The sequence below is a fragment of the Gossypium hirsutum genome, chromosome A01 (assembly GCF_007990345.1).
Source record: "Gossypium hirsutum isolate 1008001.06 chromosome A01, Gossypium_hirsutum_v2.1, whole genome shotgun sequence".
Lineage (NCBI taxonomy): Eukaryota > Viridiplantae > Streptophyta > Magnoliopsida > Malvales > Malvaceae > Gossypium > Gossypium hirsutum.
The window spans coordinates 77,426,929-77,443,287 of NC_053424.1; the positions used below are offsets into that span (position 1 = coordinate 77,426,929).

At 34.4% G+C, this 16,359-nt stretch overlaps 1 non-coding gene across 1 annotated transcript; it reads right to left on the reverse strand.

The window, feature by feature from the left end:
• Nucleotides 1-8,362: 8,362 nt before the first annotated feature.
• On the reverse strand, nucleotides 8,363-8,469 carry LOC121207758 (small nucleolar RNA R71). Its single transcript, XR_005902870.1, has one exon. It is a non-coding gene; the product is annotated as a small nucleolar RNA R71 (small nucleolar RNA).
• Between the last annotated feature and the right edge of the window lie 7,890 nt (nucleotides 8,470-16,359).

Below are 16,359 nucleotides of genomic sequence, written 5' to 3' on the forward strand. Positions count from 1 at the left end.
AGACAGAATCTTCATGGCATCTTTTGAATCAACATCGTTAACATTAATATATGAACAACAATTAGCCAAATCAAAAGATGGAAATTTTTCAAAAGTTATGCCATCAAAACCTTTATGAGTAATTTTTAAATCAGGCGGCCTTGACTCGATAAACAAATATTCCTTACCTTCCTTACCTTCGATTTCCAATGGGTGGCGGTCATCCACGAACTTACCTTTTTCAAACAACTGAAAACGTCTCTCATTTTGAAGGTATCGGAGTTGTATTTGGTCGCACAGACTTTTAGGAACCTGAAAAGAAAGATCACAAAAAGATCGAGCAGAAGTGTTAGTAGAAAGAATCCTCGCTTGCTCACTAACATCATTTTCACTCGATTCTATTTCTTCTGAATCACTCGTTTCTTTTATCTCAATTTCTTTTTCCACTCTTTTTTCTTGTTCACATTCTTTCTCTCTCTCAAACTCTTTTTCATTCTCTTTTTCAATCTCATTTTCTTTTTCACTCTCAATCTATTTTTATTTTTCTTTCATTTCTTTGTTTCTTTTCTCGATTTCATTCAAGATTCTCTCATTTTCTCTCATAATCTTTTCTTGCCTCTCTTTTATTTTGATCTCTTTTTGTTCTTTTTCTTTTTCAACGGCTTTTTCAATGGCTTTCTCAATCTCTTTCAAGAATCTCTTATTTTCTCTCTTACTCGTCTCTTGCCTCTCTTTCATTTCTTTTTCTCTCTTTTTTTCTTTACAACTTGAAGATAATACAAGTGAATCAGCATGATAAGTATTTTGTTCGAAAGATGTGAAATCATTTAGATAGAATTCACGATCAATTCTTCAAGAATGAGTCTTCGTGGATGCATACGAAGAGTTACTTGGGCTCCCTCGTTCGTTATCTCGAAAGACCTTAGACTCGAAGCTTTCTTTCTTTCTACTCGAATTTCTTGTCGAATAGGTATCACGATAGAAATCTCTTCTCGAGTAGTCATCAGATGTGTGTCTCCGTGATGTTCTTGACTCCTTTTTCTGACTTGGAACAATTTGCTTTCGTTGAACTCTTGCTCGATGGTCTAGCTTTTCTTGGACAGGCTTGATTTTTTGATCGAGCATGCACTCCATCTCTTTCAACAAATATTGAAATTCAAAGGCTGAAAACTCTTCTCGAGACATGATTAATAGATGAAAAGAAAAATGAATAAAACAAAACAGAAAATGAATACCTTACCACAAACCTCACTAGTTACTCACAATAAAATTTGAATGGCACTCACACTCGTGTTTGCACTCAAGATCGGCTTTTTTAACACTCTAATGCTCTCACAACACTCGTGCCTTTTACCTCTCTTTACCTTTCTCGTGATTTTGTAAGCAGATTCGCCAAGGCTTAACCTTAGTCTAGGTGGTTGGTTTCAAATGGGTAACAAAGGATGATTTGATTTAAAACTGGGTAGGCTTACAAGAAAGAAATTAATTTTGGTATAGTGTGGCGAAAAGGTCAAGGATGGAAGTGGATGAGAGGGTAAAAGTTTCAGGATTGAAAAATGGAGAAGAAGTAAAACTATGTTCAAATTTTCAGATTTTGTTTTTTTTTTTTGAAACTTACTTGATGAGTCACAGACTATTCCTGGAGTAATTTTGAATGCTCGTACTCCTCGTTTTTGTAGCTCTGATACCAAATGATACGATCTACCTCGGGCTGAGTCGAGTCGTATGTGAGTTTGCCCGATCGTCTACGAAGGAATAGCGTTCGATTTGTTCAAAAGGATGTTTTAACGTAAATAATGGCGGAAGCTATGTAAAAGGATTCAAAGATGGGTTTATGGATACGAAGTTTTTGTAGGTTTGGTTATAATGAAACGAAAAGATGGAATGGAATGGAAATGAAAATGATCTCAAAAACAAACACGAACCAATATTAGAAATATTGACCCAAATGTTTATAAGTTTTCAAGGTGGTCGGATGGAGAATATGAGAACCTCGACCCGCTACTTAGCAAAGTAGGAACCTTGGTATGTTTGAACGCCACACTACGAGTAGTGATAAGTTCGGTTTCCAACAAAGAAAATGGATGACACAACTAGAACACTAGGTAGCCAACAAATATTTGAACGAAAACAGAGAAAAGTTTGCCTCACAAATTTGGCAGAATATCATTAACAAAAATATTCCAAAAAGTAGTGTCGAAAAGGCTTGGTTACAAGAATTTATAAGGCCAAAATGAGCTAGCCAAATGGTCACATAGTAAAGTGCTATTAAAAAGGCTAATTATAAATCAAAGACTTTTGAAATTCTAGAGTCAATAACTCCTCTCTTTAACTAGCTGAATTAATGTCCTTAAAGGCTTGAAAAATGACTCTTGATTTTCCCTTTGGCTAGTTGAATAGACTCTAGCCACTTTAATGAAATTTGCAATGCATAAATTGTCCATTAAGTGGCAAAAAAAACGTTGGGGTATTTGAACAAGATGCTACCAGATTTTAAAGGACATGAAATGCTCCTTTAAACACTCTTTTAATGATGCTTAATGCTTCCTTTATAACAGCCCCCTCTTTTGTAACCAAAATAACTTGAAAAGTCTCTTTTATTGAATGCGTAACAGCCTTTGTGAATTGAAAAGTCACCTGCAATTAAAACATATGTAACCGTCACATTTATTCAATTATTAAGCTTTAAACAAATTAACAACTACGTAAATAAATGAACACACACTTATGCATCATTTATTCCAACAACTAGCTAATTAAAAGAAGTATTTAATAAACTTTAACTCATGCACCAATAAATTAACCTAGTAACTAGATTAATTAAAGAAGCAACTCATTATATTAAATTCATCAAATAAACTTATTTAATTAAACTAAAATGAGTTGTATTAATGACCAGCAACTCATTTATTAAACTAAGAGGCTTAAATGCAAGTATTAAAATGCAAACGAAGTGCAAAGCTAAAAGAAATAAATAAAAGTTCAATTTAGTTGGAACGGGTTCAAGGAGCGGAAATTGAGCTGAAATTAGTTTGCAAAATGTTGCAAGGACACTTTATTAAGCTGGTCCCAACTCGATCTATTTCTCCAACCAAAGCCTCGCCCCACACTTGATTAACTAAGGCCGAAATGGCCTCCTTGAATTGCTTAGCTCGAGCTCGCGTAATTGGTCCTTGAGGCAGCACCATTGAGTCCTTGCTCGAACTTGATGCACTCCAGATCGCGATCGTATCAATGTTTGTACCTTAATCGATCATGTTTTCCATTAAAATCCAATATATATTTCGTTCATACGTGATTGAAATGCACTTAAATTAGCTGAGCGATCCTAACCAGACGATGGGTAATAGACACATAATTGAAATGTGCCTACTCAATTTAGATCCTAACCCGATAAAATTGCAGGCTGCATAACAACTCTAACCAAGCTCTGTTATCGGTATAGTTTTTAAATTTGTGTGATTAAACTGTTTCAAACTTAACACGTCCCTGTTACCTCACACGAATGCTAAGAAACCCTTAGTAAATAAGGATCAGTAAAATGCGTATTTACTGAGTAAATGATTCCGAAAGGACCTAATATGGTTACCAAACTCATGAAAGATTGAGTTGCTATGGAATATTTTTCAGAATGTTAATAAGCATGTTGATAATAAATTAAGTTTAATTAAAGTAATTGTCTTAGTTTATTTACGTTATAATTGTTGCAAATTGTGTTTAATTTTGCTAAAATCTATTCCATTCATATAGTTTGCATACTTAGGGTAATTTACATTTGGGATCATTGCATTTAGTTTAATATATTTAAATTTAATCATCACTTTTCAACAATATTGTGTTTTTATTTGCCAAGTTGTTAGTATAATTTTACAATTAAGTGATTTAACACAAATACAATCCCTATGGAGACGATAACTCGATACTTACTTATTACTTGATAATGATTGTTTACACTTGCACAAACCTACGCGTTACAACTTTTTGGCACTGTTGCCAAGGATTGTTAACTGTTGCCATAGTCTTTTTTATTTTATTTTTTTGTGAAATTATTTACTTCCAATTTGGTTTATTTTTAATATTACTAACTTATTCTTTTTAATTTTGTGATTTTCTTTTCAAGTGTTTATGAGCACAGATCAGATTATCGATTTACTCCCTGTAGACCTTGAAATTGAGCAAACTTTCAGACAAAAAAGATGTGAACGAACAACTCAAAGACAAGTCAAGATGGACCTTGGAAATCAGAATCAAGACCAAGGTAATGAAGCTGATCGTGTACGAAATCCCATCCTCATTGCCGATGATAGGGATCAATGCATCAGACAATATGCTGTGCCACTTTTCAGTGAGTTAAATACAAGAATTAGAAGGTCAGATATTGAGGCAATCCAATTTGAATTGAAGCAACTGATGTTTCAAATGCTCCAAACGGTGGGCCAATTTAGTGGTATGCCCACAGAAGATCCACATCTCCACCTTCAATTGTTTATAGAGGTGAGTGATTCATTAAAGATATCCAGTGTGACTGAAGATGCACTGAGGTTTTCGTACTCGTTGTGAGATCGAGCATGAGCATGGCTCAATTCATTGCCACCAAGTTCCATATCCACATGGCAAGATGTGACAACCCTAAATTGACCCTAGTCGGAAAGCGGTTTCAGGACCGCTAAATCGAATCACCGAAGTATTTGAATATGATATTTATTGTCTAAAATGTGTGAATATGAATATGTGAAAGTTTTAAGCTTCGATTTAGTCGATTGCATGTGAATTCAGCTAATAGGACTTATGTGTGACACTTTTAAAATGTGACAGGTTAATCTATAAGGATCAATTAATGCATGTTATAAGAATGATGGGTTTGCATGTCAAATTTCCAATTATAATGAGTAGTGGCCGGCCATGGATGGGTCATTGATGATAATATGAATTTTCTATTAGCATTATTAGTTTAGAAAATAAAATAGTGATTAAGAATGATAAAACATGAGGTAAGTGGGAGGAGAAACCAAAGTTGTCTCACCCTTACTCCCCCATTGCCGTGACTAGAGAAAGAGGAGGAAGAAAAATCTTTAGGGAAAAAATTCGGCCAAGGTGGATAGCAAGAGGAAGGTAAGTTCAATGCCATTCTTGAAAAAAAAACTTATGCACCATTTGGATGATTAGTTAAATTCTACCTATTTTATGGTTTGAAGATAGGTTTTGTATGAGTTAAGTTTCGGCTAAGGTGGATTTGTGTTGATGTCATTAGCATGCTAAGTGTGAAGCTTTGTAATGATACATGTGATGGTGGATTGATGATTCTTGGACTTTCTTTTTAGCATTTTTGAGTTAGTCATTAAGTTCTTTGCTTAACCCATGGAAAAATTTGAGACGGTGTGGTAGCTAGAGCATTCGGCCATGGTAGAAAATGGAAGAGATATATGGTTGTTGTTTCGTGTTAAATTTAGATGAACGATGGTAGATGAGTGTTTGAACTATACAAATAATCATATGTGAGCATTGGGTGCTAAGGGTAAAGAATCGGCTACCTTATTATGTGCCAAGACCGAATGTGAATTTGGTTATGTTTGAGTAATTTATGTGCTTAAAATTGATGTAGTATAAATTATCATGTCCTTGCCGAATATATGTTTGATCAAAGAGGAGTTTGTTATTGAATATTGGTTCGGCTACTAAGCTAGGAAATAATTGTTGGAAACATGGTATCTAAGCACTTATGTAGATATATATATGGCACTTTAAGTAAAATTGTTCATTTGATAAAGTTGGCTAATAGTTAAAGTAAGGATTACTCTATTTGAGAATGTACATGAATTGAGGGTTGATGTTTAAGTGAGGTAAGTATAGGTATATTCGGCTTGTAGTTTTATAAATGTGATATGAGTGTTTTGTTTTGTCAATGAGTAGTATGTTAAGAATGGTTCTAAAATATATATGGATGCCATGTGATTGTGTTTGATTGGGAAGCAAATTGTTTGATTTAGCTCAAGAGCTTAGAGGATCAAAGTTGGATAAGGGAAAGGAAAAAGTGATCGAATAGCCGTTGAAATCGTTCGACAACTTCCGAGGTAAGTTTTAAGTGATTAAACGTTGAGTAAATTCAATCATAATGAGTTGATTTAATAAGATATGATGTGGCCATGATATGTCTTAAACTCAAATGGTAAGTTCATAAGTGTTTGGACTTGGAAATTTAAGAGCAAATTGTAATAATTTGCTTAGGACAGCAGCAGTAACGTGATTTTAGAAAATCACTATAAATTGTTGGTGTGGAATTATAGGCTGAATAAAATATGTAATCAAAGCTTAATTAGTCTAGTTTCTTATAAAAGAGACCGTGTAACCAAAGAAATTTCCTATAAAGAGATATTTAAAGTTGTGTGAGACAGTGTTAGAATGACTCCGAAATCCCCTATTCTGTTTTTAGAAAATCATTATAATTTGTAAAAAAATGGTTATAAGATAAAATTTATATGCTTAGACTCCTTAATGAGTCTAGTTTCAAATGAAATCAAATAGAACATATTTTGAATTCTGTACAATGAGAAATTTGATTCGTAGTGAAGAGTGGTCAGATTAGTCAAACAGTGAAACAGGGGAAACTTTAAGAAAAATCTGGTATTGATTGGCCAAACCTAAAATTCTGAAAATTTTATGGATGGAAGATATATGATACAATATTCAGGGAAAATTAACAGAAATTGATTTTGAGTTTTTTAGCTCCAGTTATAAATAATTTAGTGACTATTGCTCAGGAAAATAGCTTGTAGTGAATATGTAAATCTGTTGTAAACATTGATGAAACTATTTGTGTTGCTTATAAGCTATTGCTGAAATTGATGTACAAGATAAATATATATATGTGCGTGGTAAAGCCGAATGGCTAATGTGAAATACATATGAGATATGTATATGTGGTAAAGCCGAATGGCTAATGTGAAATATATATGAGATATGTATATGTGGTAAAGCCGAATGGCTAATGTGAAATATGTATGAGATATGTATATGTGGTAAAGCCGAATGGCTAATGTGAAATAAATATGAGATATGTATATGTGGTAAAGCCGAATGGCTAATGTGAAATATGAATGAGATATGTATATGTGGTAAAGCCGAATGGCTAGTGTGAAATATGTATGAGATATGTATATGTGGTAAAGCCGAATGGCTAATGTGAAATATGTATGAGATATGTATACTAGTGTGAAATATATATAAGATATGTATATGTGGTAAAGCCGAATGGCTAGTGTGAAATATGAATGAGATATGTATATGTGGCCGAATGACCAAATGTGAAAGGTGTGTATTATTAGATATTTGATGAGGCAAATGAATTACAAATATAACAGTCGATGTGAATGTTGTAACATGTGATTAAATGTACATGAAACTTGGAAATATATTCCGGGTAAGACCTGATGACTACGTGTGGAGATTATGTCCGGGTAAGACCCGATGACTACCTGTGGAGATTTTGTCCGGGTAAGACCCGATAACTACGCGTGGGGACTATTCGAGCTAAAGGTTTCGCTGAAGATTCGAGTAAAGCATAAGATTATACGACTTCACAGTAACAATTGGTAATAAATACGTTCAATGCGTTAAGCTGGTCAGGTATGTATTTTGAGATTATATTTAAGCTTGATTTGGATTAAATCACAAGGTCGTTATGTGATGCATATGTGAGTAAAGCAATAAGACTGTTCTATGATTATTGTGCGTTTGGTCAATGTGGAAAGTTAGGTGAAAATATGTAATGTACCTATGTTTATAAGAGATCACTATCAAGTGAGAATTTATCTGCCTATTATATATGATGAGATGGGCATATTCGGTAAAGGGATGGTATGCCCGAAGGAAGAGTGAAATAAAAATACGAGCAACTATGTTATAATTTGATTGTTATCTGTTGACACTGCTTAAAACTTACTAAGCATTGTAATGCTTACTCTGTTTACTTTGTTTCCTCTGTTTTATAGATCTCATTTGGAAGCTACAGGCTCGGGGATCGTCAGCAACTAGTCACACTATCACTATCCACTGCTTGTTACTGTTATGTTTTGAATTATTTTATGGCATGTAAAGAATAGACCAGTGGCCGAAGAATATTTTGGTTAATGTATATAAGCCATGCGAAAATGGCATCTTTTGAATGTGTACTTATAGCAGTTAAATTGTATCCCTGACTGTCTTTAGTATTTACCTAAAGGAACGTTCTTTAAAAAAAATATTCAAAATTTTTACTGTTCGGATATGAGCTTCAAGTCCAGTAATGCCCTTTTACCTATTCCGGCGACGGATACGGGATAGGGGTGTTACACAAGAACTAGCAAAGAGATTTTTGGTTAAGTATTTCCCACCTAGAAAAAATGCTAAGTTGAGGAACGCGATCACAACTTTCTAACAATTGGATGACGAGTCTTTGTATGAGGCTTGGGAGCGACTCAAGGAGTTACTTCGTAAGTGTCCTCATCATGGGATTCCTCATTGTATCCAGTTGGAGACATTCTATAATGGTCTCAATGCACATACAAGATTGATGGTAGATGCTTCTGCGAATGGTACAATTTTTTCTAAGTCTTATAATGAGACTTATGAGATCATCGAGAGGATAGCGAGAAATAACTATCAATGGCCAAAAAATCGAACAGCTTCAAGAAGACATGTAGCTGGAGTTCATGAAGTTGATGCCCTCACTTCGTTATCAGCTCAGGTATCGTCTGTTTCTTCTATGTTAAAATAGTTTACTGCTAATAGTGCTAATAATTTTGTAGCTCAGCCACCAAGTCTATTTGAAGTAGTTTCCTGTGTGTACTGTAAGGAAGGTTATTCTTTTGAGAATTTTCCATCAAATCCCGAGTTAGTGTACTATGTTGGGGAACCAGCATCAAAATAGGAGTGGACAAGGACCCCAGTCCAACTTCTACAATCCTTCATGGCATAATCATCCTAATTTTTCTTAGAGAAACCAAGGAAATGGACCGAACAACAACTTATTGCAGGCTAGACCCAACCAATCTCAAGGGTTTAATAGCAAGCTCCAAAACCACCTCAAGCTAAGGCATCAAATAGTTTGGAAAACTTGTTGAAAGTGTACATGGCAAAGAATGTCACTTTGATCCAAAGCCAAGCAGCAACTTTGAAAAATTTAAAAAACCAAATGGGTTAGTTAGCTACAGAGCTTCGTAATAGACCGCAAGGAACCTTATAGAGTGATACTAAGAATCTAACAAATTTGGGTAAAGAACATATCAAGGAAATGACATTGCGAAGTGGTAAAATTCTGGAACTCCGATTGATTGATATCGCAGATAAGCCCACAAAGAAGAATCAACCAGTTGTTGAAATTCCTACACCAAAAGAGTTATAATATGCAAAGACTGACAAGGTAAATCCTAACTTAGTGAATTCAGATACTTTAACTGTAACGCCCCCACGCCCGAGACCATCACCGGAGTTGAGCTTGAGGGGTTACTGAACATAATTTATCAATTTAAGAACTTCAAATCATTTGTTTCTACATTCACAGCTTTCTAGCTACTCGCGTCACAGTTACAAGAAAAATCATATCTCGAGTTACGAAACTCGAAGTCAAGATCTGTAAATTTTCCCTGAATCTAGACTCATATATCTATTTAATAATTTTTTTCTGGAATTTTTTTATTGGGTCAATTAGTACAGTTTATTAATTAAAGTATCCCCTGTTTCAGGGTTCGACTGCTCTGACCTCTGTGTATTACATATCAGATATATCTCTATAAAAAATTTCAATGACTATGAGGTTTATTTCTATTAAAACTAGACTCAATAAGGAATCTGTACATATAAATAAAAACTTCTAATTATTTTATTAAAATTTATTATAAATTTTTAAAATCAGAACAGGGGATCAAGAAATCACTCTGGCCCTGTTTCGCAAAAGTTTAAATATCTCATAAAATATAATTTATATTCCTGTTTTGTTCAATCCATATGAAAATAGACTCATTAATCTTCAATTTCATAACCTACTCATCATTTAGTTCCATTTATACTATTTTAGTGATTTTTCAAATTCATGTCATTGCTGCAGCAATATTCTGTTTTAAGGCAAGTTTCATCTTTCCATGAATTTTTATGAACTAGATAACCTGTTAAACTTCCATGATATCAAACATGATCTAAATTAGCCATCACCATGACTTATCAATATCAAACATTTTCTCAACCAAACATGGCCATATCATAAAATTATTTACACAAAATAGGTATATTGCTATACATGCCATACTTAAGTAGTTGTACAAGCCATTTACCAAGATAAAAGTCCTTTGGATAGTGTGATCGAACCTTCGACCCGTCCCGATTCTCGAGCTGGCTTGCTCAAAACTACAGTGAATGAAAAGGAAGGAGTAAGCATAAATGCTTAGTAAGTTCATATGTAAATAACAAGTAACATAACAATGCAAATATACCAAACAACTTTAGCATGGTACCACCAAAACATATATCACATCTTTAAACATCATTGATCATCTTACCACCTTATCGTTGTTGTATCTATTTTCAACCCGAGGGTTAAGAACATACCTGTCCAAAGTGTCCATTTCACAACACTTACCCAAAACGTCACTTATATCTTAAGTGCTCTTCCATTAAACTAGAAATTTCACCCGTTGAACACATCGGAATACAACTCGGATACATGGATAATTTGCACATAAGTGCCACATATGTAATCAAGAAATCATGTAACCCGCCCCTAAGTGAACTCGGACTCAACTCAACGAGCTCGGGCGTTCCCATCCATAAATGAACTCGGACTCAACTCAACGAGTTCGGATGCCTAGTTACATCTCACGAACTCGGACTCAACTCAACGAGTTCGGACATTTGCATCCATAAGTGAACTCGGACTCAACTCAACGAGTTCGGATGCTCAACCATCCTAGTGACATGTCACTTGTATCCTAATCTATTCCTAAGTTTCAAACGGGCTTTTTCCCTCGATCTCACATTTGACGTCTTCCATGGAATATCGGAACCGATACTCGGTAGCAATTCATATTTATCAAGTAGTAAACATAATTTGCATATTACTCAACATTAACCACAAAGCATAATATTTCACGATTAAAAATCAGCATATCATATAATTAACATTAATAACTTAAAAATAACATTTATGCTACATTATTTACACATGAACTTACCTTGGTACCAAAATATAAAGATTTTGCAATTTAGTCCACAATCTTTTCTTTTCCTCGATCACGACTTGAATCTCGTTTTTCTTGATCTATAATACCAAATTAATCTTATTTAATACATACATTCATCAAAACAGCTTTTAATACGAACTTTAAAAAAATTACACTTTTGCCCCTAAACTTTTGCATAATTACATTTTTGCCCCTAGGCTCGGGAATTAAACTTTATTCCTTATTCTTATGTTTTATAACATGCTGATCACTTTTTCCTTCTATGGCAACATCAAATTCTCTCTCTAACATATACTTGTGACTATTAGGTATTTTTGCCGATTAAGCCCTTTTACTCGTTTTCACTCAAAACCGAGTAGCACAAGTTGTCTAACATAATTTAAAACCCCATATTATAACATAAAACATCAAAATACACAAATTTCACCTATGGGTATTTTTCCAAATATAAACCCTAGGTTGAATTATTGCTAGCATAAGCTTAATCGAGCTTCCGGGATTCCAAAAACGTAAAGAACATTAAAAACGGGGCTTGGAATCACTTACTATGGATCTTGGAAGCTTGAAACAAACCCTAGCTATGGAGAACCCTTGAAATTTCGGCCTAATGAAGAAGATGGACAAAAATTGGCTTTTAATTTTGTTTTAAATTCATTTTAATAACTAAATGACCAAAATACCCTTACTACTAAACTTTCCAAAAATTCCTTCCATGTCCTAATTTTGTCCATGAACTTAAAATTGGTCAAATTGCTATTTAAGACCTCCTCATTAATATTCCAAAACAATTTCATACTAAAAACTTCTAGAATGCAAGTTTTGCAACTTATTCGATTTAGTCCCTACTTTCAATTTAAGCACTTTAGGCATAGAATTTCATCACGAAATTTTCACACAATCATGCAATCATATCATAAACATCAAAATCATTGTAAAATAATTATTTCTATCTTGGATTTGTGGTCACGAAACCACTATTCCGATTAAGCCCTAATTCAGGATATTACATTAACATCATCTTTGGATGCAGATTTACCTACTCAGAAGAGTTATCCGATTCAACCGAAAGTTCCATCACCTCCATCCGCAAAGATTGCAGCAACACAAGCAGAAACAGGATGTGCAATTTAAGAAGTTTTGGATGTTCTGAAGCAGTTACACATCAATATTCCATTGGTGGAGGCTTTAGAACAAATGCCAAATTATGTGAAGTTTATGAAAGATATACTATCCAAGAAGAAACGACTGAGTGAGTATCTGATTGTTGCCTTGACAAAGAAGTGCAGTGCGTTCCTGCAGAACAAACTGCTATCAAAATTGAAATACCCAGGAAGCTTTACTATACCCTGTAACACTGGTGAATCTTACTGTCGTAAAGCTTTATGTGATTTAGAAGCCAGTATCAACTTGATGCCTAAGTATTTTCAAGATGCTAGGGATAGGTGAAGTAAGACCTACAACTGTGACTCTTCAACTAGCGAATCAAACTTTAGCATATCCCGAGGGAAAGATTGATGATGTTTTGGTAAGAGTTAATAATTTTATTTTTCCTGTTGATTTCATTGTCTTAAATTTTGAAGCAGATAAAGAAGTGTCGATCATCCTTGGGAGACCTTTCTTAGCCACGAGAAGAACATTAATTGATGTGTAGAAAGGTGAACTCACCATGCGAGTTGAAGACGATCAAGTAACTTTTAACATTCTTAAAGCGATGAGATTTCTCGATCCGGCAGAAGAGTGTTCAGTTATGGAAGAGATAGAAACCTTGGTTTCTATAGAAAGCAATTTTAAAGAAGATCCATTGAAGAAAGCCTTAGATTTTGACCTTTTGGAAGATGAAGAAGGTGAAGAAAACATGGCCTTTATGGAAGCCAATCTAAGGAATTTTATTCAATCCACATAGTTTAAACCATTGGAGTTAGAAATTAGAAAATTTGTGCAACCCAAGTTGTCAATTGAAGAACCACCTAAACTCGAACTAAAGGCACTTCCTTCCCATTTCAAATACGTTTATTTAGGTGACTGTTCCACCTTTACTGTAATTATTTTAGCAGAATTGAAGAGGAGCAACTAATTGTTGTTCCAAAGAAATTTAAGAAAGCAATTGGTTAGACCATAGCTAATATTCGAGGTATAAACCCTTCTTTTTGCATGCATAAAATTATTTTAGAAGAAGGTGAAAGAGCTTGAATTGACGGGCAAAGGACGCTCAATCCTATTATGAAAGAAGGTGTGAGAAAGGAAGTGATCAAATGGTTAGATGTAGGAATCATCTATCCTATTTTAGATAGTTCGTGGGTAGGTCTGGTGCAGTGTGTGCTGAAGAAAGGTGGAATCATGATTGTTGAAAATGAGCATAACGAGTTGATTCCAACGAGAATAGTTACTGGTTGGAAAATTTGTATTGATTACAGAAAATTGAATAAATCCACTCAGAATGACCATTTTTCGTTGCCTTTTATAGATCAGATGTTAGATCGATTGGCAAGTAATGAATTCTATTATTTTTTAGATGTCTATTCGGGATATAACCAAATAGTTGTAGCTCTAGAGGACCTACATAAAATGACCTTTACTTGTCCATACAGTACGTTTGCTTTTAGGCAAATGCCTTTTGGTTTATGCAATGCACCTGCAACATTTCAATGATGCATGATGGCAATATTCACTGATATGGTTGAAAATTTTGTTGAGGTTTTCATGGATGATTTTTCTATTTTTTGTAACACTTATAATATTTTTTTGAGTAATTTGGCTAAGGTACTGAAGAGATGCGAAGAGATGAATCTTGTCTTTAACTGGGAAAAATGTCATTTTACGGTTAAGGAAGGGATTGCCTTAGGGCATAAAATCTCAAAGAGAGGAATTGAAGTCGATAAAGAAAAAGTGGATGTAATTGAAAGATTACTGGCCCTAATTAATGTGAAAGGAGTCAGAATTTTCTTAGGCCATTCTGGTTTTTACCGAAGGTTTATCAATGATTTCTCAAAAATTTCTAAACCGTTGTGTTTGTTGTTAGAGAAAGATATAGTGTTTGATTTCAACAAAGCATGTTTGGAAGCTTTTGAAGATCTAAAAAAATAGTTAATCTCAGCCCCAATAATCGTTACACCTGATTGGAGCTCACCTTTTGAGTTGATGTGCGATGTAAGTGATTATGCCGTTGGAGCTATGATGGGTCAAAGAAGAAACAAAGTGTTTCACCCTATTTACTATGCAAGTAGAACTTTGATGGGAGCCCAACTCAATTATACGATAATTGAAAATGAACTCTTTGCTATAGTTTTTGCTTTTGACAAATTCCACTCATATCTTATAGGTATCAAAGTTACAGTATTTACTGACTATGCAGCCATTAAATACTTGCTCACAAAGAAAGATGCGAAATTGAGGCTAATTCGTTGGATACTTTTACTCTAAGAATTTGACATTGAGATCCAAGATAGAAAAGGTTTCGAAAATCAAATAGTTGATCATCTGTCGAGGTTGGAGCAAGACGAGGTAACTCGTTCATGTGTGCCTATCAACGAGAATTTCCCAGATGAACACTTATTTGAGGTAAGTCGAATTCATGAAACACCTTGGTTTGCTGATTTTGCCAATTATCTTTCATGTGAAATAATTCGTTAAGAAATGACATACCAACAAAGGAAAGAATTCCTTCATGACAGTCGGTATTATTTTTGGGAGGATCCGTTTTTGTTTAAATAGTGTGCAGATAATATAATCCAAAAGTGTGTAGCTGAAAGTAAGATTGCTGAGATCTTGTATCATTACCATTCATCTCCAAGTGGGGACACTTTGGTGGTTCATGGGCTGCAGAAAAGATTTTGCAAGCAGGTTTCTTTTGGCCTACACTATTTAAAGATGCTTATACTTATGTGAAGAACTGTGATGAATGCCAAAGGGTCGGAAATATATAAAGGAGGAATGAGATGCCTTTGACAATTTTAGAGATTGAATTATTCGACGTATGGAGCATTGACTTCTTAGGCCCATTTCCTTCTTTGTATGGGAACAAAAACATCTTAGTTGCTGTGGACAATGTATCCAAGTGGGTGGGTTAAAGTAGAAGCATACCCTACAACTGATGCTAAGGTAGTCATGCGATTCCTACATAAGCATGTGTTTGCACGATTTGGGACACCAAGGCTTATTATTAGTGATGAAGGTTCTCACTTTGTGAAAAAATGGCTTAAGTGGTTGCTTGAAAAATATGATGTGAAGCACAAGATTGCTACTGCCTATCACCCCTAGTCTAATAGGCAAGTTGAAAGAGTGAACCATGAAATCAAAGGTATCCTTGAAAGGGTAGTATGCCCTAGCAGAAAAGATTGGTCTCAAACGCTCGATGATGCATTATGGGCCTATCGAGACACCGTTAGGAATGACTCTTTATTGGTTAGTCTTTGGAAAGGCATGTCATTTATCATTAGAGTTGGAGAATAGAGCTCACTGGGCTTTGAAGCAGTTAAACTTTGATCTTAAGCAAGCCGGTAAGAGAAAGATGTTACAACTTGATGAGTTGGAAGAGCTGAGGTTGTTTTCTTATGAGAATGCCAAAATGTGTAAAGAAAGATCAAAGAGATGGCATGATATTCATATACAACCTCACAAGTTTAAAAAAGGTCAGAAGGTTCTGTTGTTTGATTCAAGGTTGAAGTTATTTCCTGGAAAGTTCAAATCCCAATAGAAAGGAGCGTATACAATCTACCGAGTTTATCCTTATGGAGCTATTAACCTATACAACAATTACAGAGGTACGTTTAAAGTTAATGGTCAACCTCTCAAGCACTACTGGGATGGTGAGGTTGAGCATATTGAATCCTCGTTCAAATTAACAAACCCTTGATTTTTCATGAACTCATTTTGTAAATAAATAATTAATTAGAACTTATTTCCTTAACTTATTACATTTAATTAATTCGTCTAAGGAGATTGGAACTTAAGGGAGACCACTGTAACCCCTCCAACCATTCTTGGGAATTAATTTAATGTAAATTGTTAAGAATAAATTTTCTACTTAAGATTTAAAATTTTTAAGTTTCATTTGTTTTACTTAAATTTCAAATTTTTATGTTAATAAAGGGGGTCAAATTTGGCCCTAGTACTAATCAATTTTTCTTTTGAGTAAGTTTGTAAATACAGTCTGAGTTTGAGGCACAAGATA